Below are 20,605 nucleotides of genomic sequence, written 5' to 3' on the forward strand. Positions count from 1 at the left end.
AGTCACAATTTTCTTTCTGCAATCTATTGTGGCCCCATATCTGACTAGCCAATTCATCCCCAAAATCATATCAAAATCGTCCATACCCAACTCAATCAAATCTACTGATAGTTCCATACTATCCACCATCACTGGCAGTGCTTTAATCCACCTCCTAGAAACTACCAGTTCCCTTGTAGGTAGTATAGTCCCAAACCCTGCAGTATAGTACTCACTAGGCCTACACAATCTATCAATCACTTTACTAAAAACAAATGAATGTGTAGCACCAGAGTCATCAATACAGTATATGAAGTGCCAGAGCTAGAAAGCTAACCTATCACTACCAAGGGACTAGCCTCGGCCTCTACCTGTGTCAAGGTGAACACTCGAGCTGGAGTCAAGTTGTCCACCTTCCCTCGTTCCTCCTTCTTAAATGTCAGGCATTCTTTCTTGAGGTGTCCAACCACCCCGCACAAGTAACAAGCCTTGGCATGGCATTCACCAAGATGGCGCTTCCTGAAACTAATGAACTCTGGATAACTCCTCCATGTCTCACCGCCTCCCTGACGGCCACCCTGAGCACCCCGGCCCCTCCTATCAGGACCAACAGTGGTCAAGGTGTCAAGGGTCTTCCTCTTCTGATCACCAGGGCCTCCACCTCTACTAGACCCTATATATGGAGGCACTGCCCTGCGAACATCCCGTCTCGAAATGTTCGCCCTCCAAATATTATCCTTCACCTCCTCAACAATGAGGGCCTTCTCAACCACATAGGCATAATTCGTTTCCCCAGGTACTAATGTGATCCTCACATCTCAAGCTATCATAGCATTAAGCCCTCGAATAAACCTGTCGTGTCTGGCCACATCTGTAGGCACTAAGTCTGTGTAGAGTCCAAGAACTTTACTTAGCTAATTGTTTAGTAGTATTATAGTATGTTTAGTATTATCTTTGTAACTGTGGATTTTTGGTTCAGACCGGGAATTATTTGGACACTCATAGTAGTACTTATAGATTTTCTAAGTTTAATCTATAGTTTAAGAATATTAAGTATAACCTAAGGTTTGATTAATGTGACTGATATTAGGGATTATATTTATTATATTATAAGGTTTAGACATCAACCAATAGGATTTTAAGCACATGTTATGAATGGTGATTAAGGATTAAGTATTTTTGTGGATTAAATTTAATAAGGAGTAAAGTTTGAATGTTATAGGGTCAGTCAGCAGCTTTGAGTACGTTGAGGGCTTAGTCAAGGCTGTTTACTCCATTCAAACTTAGCTAAAAATATGTAATTTCGTGTTTAAATATTCAGCGTGTGCCGATATATCGCAGCTATAGGGGGCGATATATCGCAGCACGTAGATACAAAAAATACGAAACTATGCACGATCGCCTCGGGCATACTGGCCCAGGCGATATATCGCCTACAGGGGGCGATATATTGCCTCCTCCAGCATAAATTCAAACTCTTTTGAATTCATTTCCTTTCAGCCATTCAAACTCCTTCAACAGTCCAGCATCTTTTGAACGAGTCTTCAGCCTCTGCTGAACGATTATTCAAATGATTTTCACCTAAAAAGCCATTATTTTTATTCAAGTAAAATCAAGATATTTTCATTCCCAAACTCTATAAATAGGACCTAGTACCCAGCCATTTCTTCACCTTTTACTCTAAGTTCAGAAGCTGCTAGTGCTAAGTAAGTGTGAGAGTGTAAACACCTGGTTTGGGAAAATCATAAGCTTAAACATCATAAGCTTATCAAACACTTTGGGAAGTGAGATTCGTTAGTATTTCGGTTGTGGTTATATTGATCTTGCAAGTCTTTGAGGTAAACCCGAAACTCTAGTTCATTTGATTTATGTTATGTTTCCCTTCTCTTAGTCTTCTACTCAGTTTCCTAACCTCATTCTTATTTTGGTTAGGGAATCCAAGTTCTTAAGCACATAAGTTGTGGTAAGCATATTTTCTTTTAATGTTTTAGTCTTCCTATTCATTTTCATCTCTTCTTCTTCTTAAGACTCACTCTTTCTCATATGGTTTTAGGAGTGTTCCAAAAGTCCCAACTCAGTCCATTATATCCCGGTAACTTTGGTAAGGAAAATAGGCTAGAATCTATATGTTTATGTTTATGTTATCTTATGTGTTATGTTATGATATGTTATGAATATGTTATATATGTGTTTGTTTGTAGGCTTGGGCTTATGCCCTTTTTGACTAACAAGACCCCAAAAAGATTGTGGGCATATGCCTATTTAGCTGGTAGGACCCCACTAATCTCATGGGCATAAGCTTGTTTAGTCTATGGGACCCCAAGTAATAATGGCCATTATAATAAGTGTATTATGTGTTATGATATGTCTTTATGTTTCTTATGAAGTTATGTTTATGACTATGTGTTAGATTTTTCCTTGCTGGGCATTAGGCTCATTCCTTTCTGTTTATGTGCAGGAAATAAGCTTTAGAGGCGAAAAGATTCGTGACGCTTAGAGGATGTGTATCGATGGTGAATGGAGTCAAGGGGCCGAGCGTTATTCGATTCGAGGATGTAGTTACTGTTTTATGTCTTTTTATGGTTTTACATGTATTTTCCGCAATTCTTATGTAATGTCTTTTTATTAAATAATGTTTTGTTTTTTTAAAGACAATGGGATCCCATATCCTTCTTAGTATTCTATTTATTTGTAAGTAACTCTTATTTTTACAAAGTTACTCAATAAAATTATGGTATTTTCGTAAAAATGTAAGTTTTATGTATAGTTTCGTTAATGGTCCAAATAGTCTAGATTAGTGGGTCACTACAGTTGGTATCAAAGCAACGGTTCCTTCGCATGAAGTTCTCCTCGATACACATGCTCAAAGCTCCGAATCGGACCGCCAAGTAAGTGTTTAAGTTACAAGTTACTTTACTTATGTGTATAGCTAACAACTTTAGTGTTTATGTTTCAGTTAAGAATGAACGGAGCTTTAACCTACCAAGATATCCGAGCCATTAAGGCCTTAAAAAGAATAAGGGAGCCAAGAAACACCGTAGGAGCCCTAGAAAGGATTACTCGAAGGTTGCTTTTGCTTCACCAAGAGATAGGTGGCCTTCAAGAGGCTAAACAAATAATGTTAAGATCAACGGAACAATATGTATTAGTAATTAGGTTGTTTTAAGATTTTCATTCTGTAATAGCAGCATTAGAAGAGATATGGGAAGAGATGCATGAGGAGGATGAACTACCCTTAGCAATGAGATACTATTTCCTCTTAGTTAGGTTCACCGCAAAAATTGAGTTTCAGTTCACCAATGAGCAAAAGAATAGGATTCTCACCAACCTTCCTATAGGACGTTTTGATGCTCATGACAATGATGATTATGAACAAATAGATGATGATATGTTAGATGATGGATCGGATGTAGAAGATCCCGATTTTTAGATTAGAAGTTTTTAGTGTTTGTTTTATTTGCTTTTGATTGTAATAAGTGAAATTGTTTTTCCAAATGAATAACATGCCATTTGAATATCATGTGTGAGTTTGATTCTATTTTCGCAATCATAATAAATACTAAATAAAATGAATAATGACTAAGTTCGGTGAGGGTGGATACAAATCAATGAACCTGGTTTCCTTATTGAGAGTTAGGGGGCCTTAGTAGTGGGAACGATTTTACTAATCCCGGCCCTCCCTCAATATGGTTAACTTTGGAACAAAGATAAGTTTCGAGCCTGAGAATTAAGTCATATAGGATGATTAGAAACACACTTAGAAAATAAAGATGACTTGTTTTTTTTTAAGTATAGAAACCCGCTCTAATAATAAATAAAGACCTATATAATTTTTCATAAGAAGTCATAATAAATAGGTCCGAGATATGTTTGTTTTAGAATAAGTTTTTGCCTTAGAGCCTATTAGGAAAAGTTCTAACATGTTTCTTTCAACTGTTAGAACTCTGCTACGATGTCTCTCCGAAGATCCGCACGCACCAACGGAAACGCCTCCAACGATGTTCCAGCGACCAATGCGGTTCCTACTGTTCGCCGAAGGGGAGTGCGTGCTACTGCTCGCCGCAACGCACCGGCATAGCCAGCTGACAACAGTGCAGAGATTGCCAGACTGCGACAGCAAGTCGAGGAACTTCTGCAGCAACAACGCCAACAGGCTCAATCTCAGCCTCCGCCACAGCCGCAGCCGCAACCACAGCAAATGGCCCCAGCACCCCAACAAGTTGGTCCATATGGGGGATGGCCTATGACGAATTATGCTCCATATCCTGTACAGCACATGGAGCCAGTGTACGAGAGGTTCCACAAGCAGCACGCTCCGAACTTCGAAGGAACTACGGACCCCTTTGAAGCAGAAGAATGGCTAAGGAATGTGGAGCCGATCCTAGCCCACATGAACCTCAGTAATGCTGACCGCATATCCTGCGTCTCGTCTTTACTCAAGAAAGATGCCAGGATATGGTGGGATTTGGTCCAGCAATCCCACGATGCTGCCACCATGACGTGGACCCGATTTGTGGAGCTCTTCCACAAGAAGTACTACAATTCAGCGGTACTTGCTACGAGAGTTGAGGAGTTCATCAATCTGAAGCAAGGGAATTTAACAGTGGCGGAATATGCTTGTCAGTTTGACCGCTTAGCCAAGTTCGCGGCAGAGTTAGTTCCAACCGATTATCTGAGGGTGAACAAATTCGTGAGAGGACTCCGACCAAAGATCGAGATGGGGGTGAAGCTAGCAAACCCGGGAAACACTTCATATGCCGACGTTCTCGAGACGGCAATTGAAGTAGAAAGGTTGCAGGCCAACGTAAGCAAAGAAGAAGCTAGCAAGCCTGAACCCAAACAGCAGAGCCAACCTCAGGCCAGTCGGAATAACAATCAGTCTAGCAATAGCGGCAACAATCAGTCCAAAAACAATGGTAACGGACAGAAGAGAAGGCATCCTGACAACAAGCAATCTGACAACAATAAAAGGGCACGACCAAATAATGGGGGAAATAGGTCGGGCTACGTGGAATACCCGCCATGTGCCAAATGTCAGAAGAAGCACCCCGAAGAATGTCGTGCCAACACCAAGGAGTGTTTCAATTGTGGTTAAGAGGGGCATCGCAAGAAAGATTGTCCTCAGCAAAAGCCAGACGGAAAGAAGGATGAAAAGATGGTTCCTGCTCGGGTTTTTGCTTTAACCCAAGGAGAGGCGGATGCTAGCAACAAGGTGGTCACAGGTCAGGTTTTCATCCTCAATAAATTATGTCATGTATTATTTGATTCGGGAGCCACTCATTCGTATATTTCGTTAGGAATGATAGATAAACTAGACAAACCTAGTGAAAGATTTAGAACTAGGTTTGCAACCGAGTTGCCTTCGGGCAAAGTAGTTCTATCATCACGAATTGTACGAGGCGTACCAATCAAGATTGAGGACTAGGAACTAGAAGGAGACCTGATAGAGCTGGTGATCAAAGACTTCGACGTCATACTAGGCATGGATTGGCTAGCACGGCATGGCGCAACGATCGACTGCAGACGCAAGAAGGTGACATTCGATACTCCTGACGGCCAGAAACTATGTTTCATGGGACAAGCTTCAGGACTACGCACCCCGTTAGTATCATCTCTCAAAGCTCAGAGAATGATGGAGAAAGGATGTCAAGCATTCTTAGCCAACATCACGAATGTGGAGAAGGAGACATCACTTAAGGTTGGAGATGTTCGAGTCATACAAGAATTTCCAGAAGTATTTCCCGATGACTTGCCAGGATTGCCGCCAACTAGAGAAATAGACTTCACGATAGAATTAGTACCGGGCACCGAGCCTATCTCTAAGGCACCATACCGGATGGCACCTACGGAACTCAAGGAGTTAAAGACACAGCTACAAGAACTCCTAGACTTGGGTTTCATTAGGCCAAGCCATTCACCATGGGGAGCTCCGGTACTATTCGTGAAGAAGAAGGACGGAAGTATGTGAATGTGCATAGACTACCGTGAGCTTAATAAAGTAACAATTAAGAACAAATACCCGTTACCTCGGATTGATGATTTGTTTGATCAACTCCGAGGCGCGACTGTATTTTCTAAGATCGATTTACGGTCTGGGTATCATCAGCTCAAGGTAAAGGGAGAAGATATTCCTAAGACAGCCTATAGGACTCGTTATGGACACTACGAGTTCTTGGTTATGTCTTTTGGTCTTACTAACGCGCCAGCCGCGTTTATGGATTTAATGAATAGGGTCTTCAAAGACTACTTGGATAAATTCGTCGTTGTGTTCATTGACGACATTTTAATTTACTCCAAGGATGAAGTGGAGCACGAGGAACACTTGAGGATGATTTTGACGCGATTGAAGGAGCACCAACTCTACGCGAAGTTCAAGAAATGCGAGTTTTGGCTTTCACAAGTGGCGTTCCTCGGGCACATCATATCGAAAGACGGAGTTGCAGTAGATCCATCGAAGGTAGAGGCCGTGAAGGATTGGCCTAGACCAAAGAACGCGTCAGAAGTAAGAAGCTTCTTAGGGCTAGCAGGTTACTATAGAAAGTTTGTAGAGGGCTTTTCTAAGATAGCCACTCCACTCACCAACCTGACCCGGAAGCAACAAAAGTTTAACTGGAATGATAAGTGTGAGGAAAGCTTCCAGTTACTTAAGGATAAGCTTTGCTCAACACCAGTACTTAGTGTCCCAACACCCAACGATAAGTTCGTTGTCTACTGCGATGCATCAAAGCTAGGATTGGGATGCGTGTTGATGCAAAATGACAAGGTGATATCCTACGCCTCACGTCAGTTAAAGGAGTATGAACAACGCTATCCAACTCACGATATGGAGTTGGCAGCGGTGGTCTTTGCGTTAAAAATCTGGCGCCATTATCTTTACGGAGAACGGTGCGAGATTTACACGGACCACAAAAGTTTAAAATACTTCTTTACGCAGAAGGAGCTCAACATGAGGCAGCGCAGGTGGTTAGAGTTGTAAAGGATTACGACTGCGAAATCCTATACCACCCGGGAAAGGAAAATGTAGTTGCCGATGCACTCAGCCGGAAAAGCTATGGGAACTTAGCAGCCTTATCCAGAATAGAAAAGCCGCTACAGCGGGAGCTGATCAGTGCCGGAATCGAAGTGGTTGTAGGCAAGCTGGCTAACTTGTCTATCCAATCAAATCTGCTAGAAGACATACGGAATGGTCAGAGACATGATGACTCGCTAGCAGCACACACGGATGCAGTCAGAGAAGGCAAGACTACAGATTTCTCAATATCCAGTCAAGTTTTATTGAGATATAAGGATCGGGTATGCGTGCCAGACGATCAGAGTATTAAGAAGACGATCCTAGAAGAAGCGCACAGCACCCCATACTCGGTTCATCCAGGGTCTACCAAGATGACTCATGACATCAAGGCAGTTTATTGGTGGCCAGGGATGAAGAAGGACATAGCGGAGTATGTATCTAAGTGTCTGGTATGCCAGCAAGTGAAGACGGAGCATCAGCGGCCTGCAGGACTATTGCAACCGCTTAGCATACCGGAATGGAAGTGGGATGATATAGCCATGGACTTCGTAACGGGTCTGCCAAAGACGAATAAGCAGCATGATTCCGCTTGGATAGTCATAGATAGACTAACCAAGTCGGCTCATTTTCTGCCTGTTAAGACTTCATATACGGCAGACCAACATGCAGACATCTACATCCAGGAGATTGTACGATTGCATGGAATCCCCAAGACGATAGTGTCAGATAGAGGATCAATATTTACGTCAAGATTTTGGAGAAGCTTACAGCAAGCTATGGGTACTAAGTTAAGCCTTAGTACAACTTTCCATCCTCAGACAGATGGGCAGTCTGAGCGTACGATTCAGATCTTAGAGGATATGCTACGCGCATGTGTACTTGATTTCGGAGGATCATGGAACAAGTACTTACCACTGATTGAGTTCTCATACAACAACAGCTACCAGTCGACGATCGGAATGGCACCTTATGAGTTGTTATATGGAAGAAGGTGCCGATCACCGTTGCACTGGGACGAGGTAGGAGAAAGGCAGCTTCTAGTGCCCGAAGCTGTTAGACAAGCACAAGAAGCAGTAACGCTTATTAGACAGTGTATGCTTGCTGCTCAAAGCCGTCAGAAAAGCTATGCGGATACCAAGCGACGCGATGTGGAGTTCCAAGTTGGAGATCAAGTCTTCCTGAAGATATCTCATATGAAGGGTGTCAAGCGGTTCGGGAAGAAAGGCAAGCTCAGTCCCCGATTCATAGGTCCTTTTGAGATATTGGACAAAGTGGGACCAGTTGCGTATAGACTAGCCCTACCGCCAGCACTATCCGATAGTCACAACGTCTTCCACATCTCGATGTTACGCAAGTATGTGTCAGACCCGTCTCACGTCCTCAAGTACGATACCATAGCGCTCCAGAAAGACTTAAGTTATGAGGAACGACCGATTAGCGTCCTAGATAGAGGGATGAAACAGCTGCGGTCCAAGAGCTTTCCTATAGTCAAAGTCCTATGGAGCAATAGTTCTGAACGCGAGCCAACGTGGGAGTTGGAAGAGGACATGCAGAGCCGGTATCCGGAGTTATTTGGTAAGTAAATTTCGAGGACGAAATTCTTTTTAGTAGGGGAGAATTGTAGAGTCCAAGAACTTTACTTAGCTAATTGTTTAGTAGTATTATAGTATGTTTAGTATTATCTTTGTAACTGTGGATTTTTGGTTCAGACCGGGAATTATTTGGACACTCATAGTAGTACTTATAGATTTTCTAAGTTTAATCTATAGTTTAAGAATATTAAGTATAACCTAAGGTTTGATTAATGTGACTGATATTAGGGATTATATTTATTATATTATAAGGTTTAGACATCAACCAATAGGATTTTAAGCACATGTTATGAATGGTGATTAAGGATTAAGTATTTTTGTGGATTAAATTTAATAAGGAGTAAAGTTTGAATGTTATAGGGTCAGTCAGCAGCTTTGAGTACGTTGAGGGCTTAGTCAAGGCTGTTTACTCCATTCAAACTTAGCTAAAAATGTGTAATTTTGTGTTTAAATATTCAGCGTGTGCCGATATATCGCAGCTATAGGGGGCGATATATCGCAGCACGTAGATACGGAAAACACGAAACGCTGCACGGTCGCCTCGGGCATACTGGCCCAGGCGATATATCGCCTACAGGGGGCGATATATCGCCTCCTCCAGCATGAATTCAAACTCTTTTGAATTCATTTCCTTTCAGCCATTCAAACTCCTTCAACAGTCCAGCATCTTTTGAACGAGTCTTCAGCCTCTGCTGAACGATTATTCAAATGATTTTCACCTAAAAAGCCATTATTTTTATTCAAGTAAAATCAAGATATTTTCATTCCCAAACTCTATAAATAGGACCTAGTACCCAGCCATTTCTTCACCTTTTACTCTAAGTTCAGAAGCTGCTAGTGCTAAGTAAGTGTGAGAGTGTAAACACCTGGTTTGGGAAAATCATAAGCTTAAACATCATAAGCTTATCAAACACTTTGGGAAGTGAGATTCGTTAGTATTTCGGTTGTGGTTATATTGATCTTGCAAGTCTTTGAGGTAAACCCGAAACTCTAGTTCATTTGATTTATGTTATGTTTCCCTTCTCTTAGTCTTCTACTCAGTTTCCTAACCTCATTCTTATTTTGGTTAGGGAATCCAAGTTCTTAAGCACATAAGTTGTGGTAAGCATATTTTCTTTTAATGGTTTAGTCTTCCTATTCATTTTCATCTCTTCTTATTCTTAAGACTCACTCTTTCTCATATGGTTTTAGGAGTGTTCCAAAAGTCCCAACTCAGTCCATTATATCCCGGTAACTTTGGTAAGGAAAATAGGCTAGAATCTATATGTTTATGTTTATGTTATCTTATGTGTTATGTTATGATATGTTATGAATATGTTATATATGTGTTTGTTTGTAGGCTTGGGCTTATGCCCTTTTTGACTAACAAGACCCCAAAAAGATTGTGGGCATATGCCTATTTAGCTGGTAGGACCCCACTAATCTCATGGGCATAAGCTTGTTTAGTCTATGGGACCCCAAGTAATAATGGCCATTATAATAAGTGTATTATGTGTTATGATATGTCTTTATGTTTCTTATGAAGTTATGCTTATGACTATGTATTAGATTTTTCCTTGCTGGGCATTAGGCTCATTCCTTTCTGTTTATGTGCAGGAAATAAGCTTTAGAGGCGAAAAGATTCGTGACGCTTAGAGGATGTGTATCGATGGTGAATGGAGTCAAGGGGCCGAGCGTTATTCGATTCGAGGATGTAGTTACTGTTTTATGTCTTTTTATGGTTTTACATGTATTTTCCGCAATTCTTATGTAATGTCTTTTTATAAAATAATGTTTTGTTTTTTTAAAGACAATGGGATCCCATATCCTTCTTAGTATTCTATTTATTTGTAAGTAACTCTTATTTTTACAAAGTTACTCAATAAAATTATGGTATTTTCGTAAAAATGTAAGTTTTATGTATAGTTTCGTTAATGGTCCAAATAGTCTAGATTAGTGGGTCACTACAGTCTGGTGCAAACTTTGCTAGCTTATCAAACTTCAGGGCATACTCAGTAACTGTCATACTACCCTGTACCAACCCCACGAACTCATTCACCTTTGCCACCCTAACGGCAATGTTATAATACTTTTGGTTGCACAAATCTCTAAGCCCATCTCAACTCATAGCAGAAATATCTCGAGTTTGTGATGCCATCTCCCACCAAATATGGGCATCCTCTCTAAGCATATGGGTGGCACATGCCACCCTGTCATAACCTTCCTCCCTTATAAAGTTCAGGATGCAGGTGATCATACTCATCCATTACTCAGTCTTCAGCGGATCTAGTTCTCCCTCAAAGGTTGGAGGGTGTTGTCTCATGAATCTTTCATAGAGTGGCTCCCACCTGTTTCCAATCTCAGGTGGCAATACAGCTGGTGCCACAACATGTGGAAAGTTAAGTGCAGCACTCCCTGACGAGGCCTGTTGCCTCATAAGGCGAATTTACTCTTCCTGACTTTGAAGTCTAGCTTGCATATCAGCAAGCAACTGTTGCCCATTCTCAGGGACTAGCGGAGGGTTCTGGCCCTGCTCATCATCTCTAGCCTCAACCCCTGTGCCGGCTAGTCATATTGATCGCCTTGGATACATAACTATCCAAGTTTATCTACAATCAACGACTCAGTTAGTCAGGCAATGATAACGGGTTCATACTCATTCCATGGTCAAACACCAAAATCCAGGCCACAAAGCACAATCATGATGCAAACAGACATTTAAATAATTGTTCACATACAGTGGCAATGCTAAAAAGCACTCCTTAACATATTCACATAACAATCAAGGGTCAGGCCCTACTAGTATATCTCATGCTCCGTATTAATCATGCAGATAAAGCATTTATATTTCATTTAGACCTTTAAGCATATAGTCACATATTTTCTTACCAAAGCCTGAGTCGAGCTTGTCTTTATCGACGAGTGTACATGCCCAGCCAGTCTTCAGGAACCCTTAAACCTAGACCGCTATGATACGAAGTTGCAACGTCCTGGATAATCAAGATCGTTGCACTGTGTTTAAAATAGTGCAAGACCTACTATTTAGGTCGTTCAAACATAAATGTGTTTCCTAAAGTGAAATGACAGGTTAGGGTTAAAATATTTTGATCGTAAACGGTTAATTTTCATTAAAACAAGTGTTTTATACATGGGATCCCAAAAATAATATTTACATGGCAGAAAAACAACGCTCAAAAGTTGATACAACAAAACCCTGTCCAAATGGCGAAATACAATTTAGAGCTCTAATTCTTGTAATTCCCTGAGTTGTGACGGTCGAGCAGCTGTCGATGTACACTCCACCCCTAGAGTTCTCCAAATCTTGGTTGGTCCAGCTTTCATTTGCCTTTACCCACACCACATAGCACCCGTGAGACATGGTCCAGCAAGAAAACCATAGACAACAAGCATATACATCACAAGAGAAATTAATAAACTTCAAACTAGTTAATTCAATTAATCAGCAAAATACAAGTATCAAGCTAGGCAACGATTAGCATATACTTTCAAACATAACTCAAACTATAATATGAATACTTAGGTGTTGGCGCCCTTAGGCCGAGCCCTCTAGTTATTTAGTTGACCCAGCTCGCTTAGGCCGAGCTGCGTTCAATACGCTTATCAACAGCCCCGGCACCCTTAGGTCGTACTTTCATATTCCACATAATAGATATATAACTTACAGAACGTATATATTCAATTACATGGAATCTCAGTCCCAATGACAACCACATAGGTGAAGTTTTTTACCTCGAGTCCCAAGCAATGGATAAAGAATGGTCCCGAGCACAATCCTTAGTCCTGAGCCTTAACGGTAATCCTAGTCACAATCAACACAGATAACTATCAAATTCTAATCCAATTAAATGCTTTGGAAAGAAATACTAGCCTTCGGAACCTTGAATTACTCTAAACCGGGTAGTAGAATTCATCCCGAGCACCTAGGTTTCAATCCCTGAGCCTAAAAACAACCCTAGGCCAAAACTTCCTAGGCGGGTCGCGACCTGGCCTTGCGGGTCATGGGGCGCCTCAAGTCACAGGTGTAACTTCTTGATTTTGGGGGAGGTGGGCTGCGACTTGCCCCCTAGGGTCGCGGCGCGCCCTCAAGTCAGCAAGCCCTCTTAGGGCATTCTGGGCACGCGAATCGTAGCGCCCATGAACTGGGTCGCGACGCCACCCCGCGAACCCAGAATTCTCTGAGTTTCCAACATTTCTCCCCAACTCTCAACCCCAAAATCCAACTTTAATATACACCTCAGTCAAAACGAGTTTCAGATTTCCAAATAACATTTCAAAAACAACATCTAAAGCCTTGAATATTAACTCAATTTTCCCTAAATGCCATAATCAGAACCCTCCCTCTAGTACCCCTTAACATCAAAACTAACCAGAAAAATCCACAACTTAGAACTTGAATTCTTACCTCAATTAGAAGCCTCAATTCTCAGCAAGTTCTTGGTTGTCCTAGCTTGATTCTTCAACCCTTAAGCCTCAGTTCCCATACCTTTTTCCCAGCTTTAACCTTTCTTTTTTCCTTCAAAATTCTTCAATTTCAAACACAAGAGATAGAGAGAGAGTGTACGTGAGTGAGAGGGTGAGAGAGTGTGCTGCGAGGTTCTACTACGTTCTGGTTGTTCCTTAGAAGCTTACTGAGTATATAACTTAATTAAAAAGGACCAAATTGTCCCTTATTTCTAACCCAGCCCTCCAATTACCTCTAAGGGTAGAATGGTAATTTTCCCGATTCACGCTAATTCCTCAAGTCATCCTACAAATTTCCAATAAATCCTGATATGTCCAACTAATTACCAAATACCTACTTGTCACTCAATAAACCCCAAATATACATTAAACTTCCCAAAATACCCTTAAGCCCACCCCGAGCCGAGTATTATTCGTTGTTGTGACTATTTCGCTAATCCGCTCACTAGGATCGTCTCGAGTCGTATACTGCAAATATATCCACATAATAATGTGGTCTTAATCACTTAACACATATAATCACGTTTATGCCCTTAACAGGCCAAAATTACAGATATACCCTTATAATCAATAAAGGGCCCAAATGCATATCTAATACTCATAAACATGTGTATAAACATATTCACATCATCATATATATCATGCATGCTACGTAGTCACGCATTTAAATCACGTAATCACATACATATCCAATTATGCCCTCCCGGCAAGATAATCAAGGTACTAAACCCTATTAGCACTTTTGCGTCGTTACAACGCATCCTCTCATTATCATAATTAAACTAATAACAAGGTAAATGAAGTGATGTCAAATCAAGTTTTTTCCAATCCATACTAACATATATACCTTCTAGCACCAAATTAGAAAAAAAATTCAAAAACATACCAGAGAGTGTTTGAAATATAACTTATGACGAACCTCAATCCAATTACTCACGTGGATTCCACAATCATAGCAATTAGATTGTGGAAGAACTCCACCATTAGTTAAAACCTTAAACGAACTGAATGAAAATGATGCCGACATTTTCTGTGCAATCTGCTCTGCAAGCAAAGAATCAAGCTTCTGCATCTAAACAACATTCATAAAAAACAACAAATCATGTGGATATCATTACTCGGAGACGCATGAAGACATGTTTTTAGTCAATTAACAAGTGATGCCTTCAAAACCAGGTAAGGTAGAAAATATATATATTACCATAAGTGAAACATTGACAAACTACCTATCTCATTGTTAATCCAAAACTTACCACAAAACTCACATAACATCGTCCACTTGAAATGTTTGGTTTCTCCAGCAAGGAATCACATATTTCTACCACTCCATCCATCACGTGAACAATAAATAAGAGTCAGTGTTCAATTTCAAAGTTGTGAATAGGAATAAAAATCTGCACAACACCATGATACATAAAAAATTGAACCAAACATAACACACAATGCCCCAAAAATTTAGAGGATCAATAAACATTAATACCAGCTTGCATTTATTCAAATCACCAATGAAAAACTTTCCAGCTGCCTCACCAACAACTTTTGAGGGGAACAAGTTCTCAATACTAACTAGGTTCAAATATAATGGATTTTAGTTTATCAACATAACCATAAACAAAGGACAACAACAACACGCACACACAAAATGCAAACATATTGTCATCCTACTATTCAAATACCATGATGAGCGATCCTCCACCGAAATTAGCACGACTGCGTGTGTGTTCCTCTCACAAACAACATTCAATATCTAAAATAATCAACCCATAAACATTAAATTAGAAGCAATGATCAGAACATCAAATTAATTCCCCCAAACGATCAACTAATTATATCCATTACTAAATGTTTTATGCCCATTCCAAAAATCATAGACTAGCCTCATCAATTCAAACTAACACTAACCCTACCTGGTAAACCTATACAACTTAACATATGGAAAAAATAACTATACAAGATTTTAAACAATCTAATTGACAACATAAACCATTTATGAAATATTACTAAATTAAATGTTTACCACTAACCTCTCCTAACACCCTCTGTCGTGGTCCCAAACTTTTAATCAATCCCTAGTTGGGAAATTAAAATCAGTCTCAACCAAGGTTTCACTGTAAACATGAAAACAAAGGGTTAACATAAAAAAAAAAAAAAACATAGAAAACTTACAAATAAGTGGGTAAGTCAATAATGAACTTACTTTGGTAGAGTCAGGTCAAAAAATAAATTCAACCCATTGAGCAATATCAGGATCATCAACTATGGGGCAGATGCATTAAATGGACCAATAATTTTTGTGGGAGATTCTGTCTTTGACCCTCCCATTTGGGACACACTCTTAGCCTAAACACAGTTAACAGTCAATTGATTTTATATTAAATCTGAAAACAACAAAAATCACAAAACGTTGACCGCTTCCTACCTTAATTTTTCCCATTTCATCAGTGAAGGCCACATTTCGTAACAGTCCACGACTAGGAGATTTTAGATCCGGCATGCTTTGTGTAGTTTGCTTTATCATACCAACTCTAGCCTTTTGCAATAATAACAAAAATTTAAATAGAGTGGTAAATTATTCAATTTGAATATACTATTATACAAAAAATATAACTACTTAATTTGAATTACTAACTTTCATAAACATCTCTCGGTGCAATAATGTTTCCCCCAAATTGGGACGAAATCTTAAATGGCAATATTGTAACGCACTACTTCCTTAGAGCCGTTACTAAGTGAGTTTAAAATGTGCAATTAACTCGCTAATCGAGGTTTTAGGACAAAAGTGTAATTAAATCATAATCAGAGTCATGAATTTGAAAATAAACCTTTCATTGAAAATTATAAAGTGTTTAACATTTGGGATCCCAAAAACATTATTTAGAAATATTTACAACTCAAAATATAACCAGAGTCGACTAAACGACAAAATCTAAGTTTAGTAAAATCATCTCCCAAAAACACCTCTGGCCGTGGCAGCCAGGCAGACCAGACATGTACGCGCCGCTCATCACGCTCACCATACTCAAGGTTGATCGACTTTCCCCTTGCCTTTACCCGCACCATAGAGCACCCGTGAGCCGAAGCCCAGCAAGAAAACCCTCACAAGCAGATAACGCATGCATACCAAACACTTAACATAAAATCAAGCCATCATCAGGCTATACACGTACGGCCATGCCATCCCAGGCGCTTTACCAGGTCCTGGTTTTGTGGTCTATACCGTAAGGATATCCCAGGTATCCCTTGGGGTCTTGCCTTGGCAACTCGCACTCCGCGTGCTAAACGCTGCTCCCGGCCCCTTGCTGTTCTCGGCCTTTGCCATTCCCGGCCTTCGTCGTTCCATCATTTATATACACACATAGTATAACTAAACAAATATCAAAACATATATAAATTCAATCAAAGGGGCCACGCCCTGCAACACAGTTATATAGGGTCCAGCCCTGCAACTCAATCATATAGGGTCGAGCCCTGCAACACAAGCTCTATGGGAATAGTAGTTTTCTTACCTATGTCCCGAGCTTCCTAAGCACCGATGTCCCGAGCATAGTTCCCTAGTCCGAGCCTCGACAAAACCCTAGTCACAACGCATTAACAATTTCCACCCATCAAGTTCTAATCCATTAAATAGCTTTAGATTATGGTTCTAGTCTCCGGGACATTGAATTTTATCAATCCGGGTGATAAAATCCATCTCGAGCCTTAACTATTGAATTCCCGAGCCTAAAACCTCTCTAGAACCCAAAAATGCACTAAGCGCTACGGCCCTAAGGACTCATGCCATGGCCCCCAGCTCAACCCGAGGCCCTGCCTCAAATCAGCCTACACGCGCTACGGCCCTTCCTGAAGGGCGCCGCAGCGCGCCTTCAATTCCAGGTGCCCCAAGTTCTAAGGGGTCGTGGCTCAGCAAGAACAGTTTCACGACCCGATCCCTTGACCCCAGAAAAACTCACCATTTTCACCTTAAAAACAAGTCCAATTATCCCCAGAATCAAGCCAACGATCCAAACCAGTTATCACAAAGGTCATACTATGGATTCAGCAACAAAACCCAACATGAACTTAAGCCAAAAACCTCTTCAAACTCAAATTCAATTCTTCACCTAACACACATGCATACTCTAAGAAAACCAGCAGAAATTCCAAACACAATTCTTATAATTTAAAACTTACCCTTTGCTGAATTGAGTCTCTGAGTTGATCTCCTAAGCCCCAAGCTCCTAGCCTCCAAAGCTCTAGCTTGATTCCTAGCTTCCAATTGGTTTTTCACAAGTAGAACCTTCAAGATGTCACTAAGCTTCCAAGAGTAGAAGGGAAACAGAGTGATGGAGAGGGTGTGGGTCAGTTTAGAGAGTTCTAAATGGTTCTGTGTTTTGTTTTATTTAACTTAAGTCTATAAGGTTACCTCAAGGCTCGGGGTACCAAAAATGTCCCCGAGGGCAAAATGCTAAATTTCCCCAATATTCCCTCCTAGGTATTCTAACCTCAAATATATCTCTGAATAATTATTTCCATAACCCGATAACCCCAAAAATGGCTAACACCCAAAATACCACTCGACTCGCCCCGAGTCAGATTTTTGACCCCGTTGTGACTTTCTAGCTAACCGCTCCCTAGGACTGTCTCGTGTCATGCAACACAGATATATCACAATTATCATGTTTATACCCTCAACGGGCTAAAATTACAATCATGCCCCTAATAACCAGACGAGGCCCACATGCATATTTAATTCCCCTAAACATGCATCATTAATCACATATTCACACAAATCCACATATTAAACAATAATTCACATATTGCCCTCCAGGCGCGCTAATCAAGGCCCTAAGCCTTATTAGCAAATTTGGGTCGTTACAACTATGCCCTCCTTACAGAAATGTCATCCTCAAAATTACCTGAATAACTCGGAATACCGCTCCCGCATCTCTGATTCTAATTTCCATGTCGCTTCCTCGACTTTGATGTTCCTCCACTATACTTTAACCAAAGCGATGGTCATGCTCCACAAGACTTTGTCCTTCCGATCGAGAATATGAACTGGTTTCTCCTCATAGGACAAATCCTGATCCAGCTCCAAATTCTCATAACTCAGAACATGCGTCGAATTAGACATATACTTTCGAAGCATGGACACGTGAAACACATCATGAACCTCTGATAAGGCTGGAGGCATCGCCAATCTGTAAGCTACCTCTCCAACCCATTCCAAAATCTCAAAGGGGCCAACAAATCTAGGGCTCAGCTTGCCCCGAACACCAAATCATTTAACTCCCCTCAGAGGTGAAACCCTAAGGAACACATGGTCACCAACCTAAAACTCCACGCTCTTGCGTTTCAAATCTGAGTAACTCTTCTGACGACTCTGGGAGGTGAGCATTTGAGCTCTAATCTTCTCAACCGCCTCATTAGTCCTCTGAACCATCTCAGGACCTAAGTACCTCCTCTCACCGGTCTCATCCCAATGGATAAGTGATCTACACTTCCTCCCATAAAGCATCTCATACGGAGCCACTCCGATAGTCGCCTGATAACTGTTGTTGTATGAGAACTCAATCAAAGGAAGATACTTACTCCAAGATCCCCCAAAATCTAGCACACAGGCTCGCAGCATGTCCTCTGATATCTGAATCGTCCTTTCAGTCTGTCCATCTGTCTGAGGATGATAAGCGGTACTAAACCGTAACTGTGTACCCATAGCCTTCTGTAGACTTTCCCAAAACATGGAACTGAAGGTGGGGTCCCTGTCAGATGCTATCAACCTCGGAGCCCCATGCAGTCGGACAATCTCCTTCACGTAAAGCTCAGCATACTGCTCCATATTATAGGTCGTCCTGACTGGTAAAAAGTGGGCGAACTTGGTGTACCTATCCACAATCACCCACACCGAATCATGTTGTCCCACGGTCTTTGGCAACCCAACCATGAAGTCCATGGCAATATCCTCCCACTTCCACTCTGGAATCCCTAAAGGTTGCAGCAACCCTGCTGGCCTCTGATGTTCAGCCTTGACCTGCTGACAAGTTAAGCATCTGGCCACATAATCCACCACATCCTTCTTCATGCCTGTCCACCAATTCAAAGCTCTTAGATCCTGATACATCTTCGTCGTACCCAGATGCAAGGAATAAGGAGTGGTATGCAGTTCATCTAAAATCTCTCGCCGAATAACAGAATCCATCGGAACACAGATCCGACCCTTATACTTCGGTAACCCCATCTCCGAGATAGAAAAGTCCTTAGCCGCTCTGACTAAGACATTCTCCCTATAACCCCTCAACTGGGAATCATTCCCCTATGCCTCCTTGATCCTCTCAAGGAGCGTAGACTGAAGAGTGATGTTGCCTAACCGACCAACCACCAAATCTATACCCTCTCTAGTCATCTCCTCCGCTAGCTTATTGGATATCTGTCTCGAACTAAACAGTTGTCCTGGGCCCTTCCGGCTCAATGCATCAGCAACTACATTAGCCTTCCCAAGATGGTATAGGATATCACAATCATAATCCTTAACCAACTCCAACCACCATCTCTGGCGCATATTCAAATCCTTCTGAGTAAAGAAGTACTTCAAACTCTTATGGTCAGTGTATATCTCGCACTTCGCCTCCAAATCTTAAGTGCGAACACCACCGCTGTCAGTTCTAGATCATGTGTGGGATATCTCTGCTCATACTCCTTTAACTATCTCAATGCGTAAGCTATCACTTTCCCAGCTTGCATCAACACACACCCCAAACCCTGTCTGGAAGCATCACAATAAACCACAAACTTCTCATTGTTCGTCGGCAAACTCAACACTGGCGTGGTGATCAGTCGCCACTTCAACTCTTTAAAACTATTCTCACATCTGTCTGTCCAAACACACTTTTTCTTCTTCTTTGTCAGTTCTGTCAATGGTGTGGCTATCCTGGAGAACCCCTCAACAAACCATCGATAATACCCTGCCAATCCCAAAAAACTCCTCACTTCAGGAACACTGCTCAGTCTTAGCTAGTCTCTCACTGCCTCAATCTTACTTGGGTCAACCAAAATCCCCTCCTTACTGACGATATGGCCCAGAAATGTAGCTCGCGGTAACAAGAATTCACACTTGTTGAACTTAGCATATAACCTATGTTTACCCAAAAAAAGGTTGTTGATGACGTGGCGAGAATGTCTCACATGTGGTTGACACGTGGCGAAAGTATTGCTGGTCTCATTGTCAGGATTAATTATTGATACGACCAGGCTGGTCGTATAACCTAATTTATTTCCTTCTTAAGCTGTAATCTTATAATAACTGCATTGAATATTTCTTCATTATTATCTTGATACGCAATTATTAAGGAAAGATATGGCACGTTGCCATGTGTAAACTTCCTTGAGCCTATAAATATGCATGAAATAGCTCAAGGAAGAGACTTTTGAACTTTTGATTCCTGAATCTTTTTGCAAAATATTGAGAGAAAAAAGAGCTAAAGTGAGTTGTTCACCATCTTATTGTAATACATTCAAAGTTTGTGAAACTCAAGAACCCTAGTTCTTTGATCACTGCTTTGAGATTCAATAATAACAATATCAC

The sequence above is a fragment of the Humulus lupulus genome, chromosome 1 (genome assembly GCF_963169125.1).
Source record: "Humulus lupulus chromosome 1, drHumLupu1.1, whole genome shotgun sequence".
Lineage (NCBI taxonomy): Eukaryota > Viridiplantae > Streptophyta > Magnoliopsida > Rosales > Cannabaceae > Humulus > Humulus lupulus.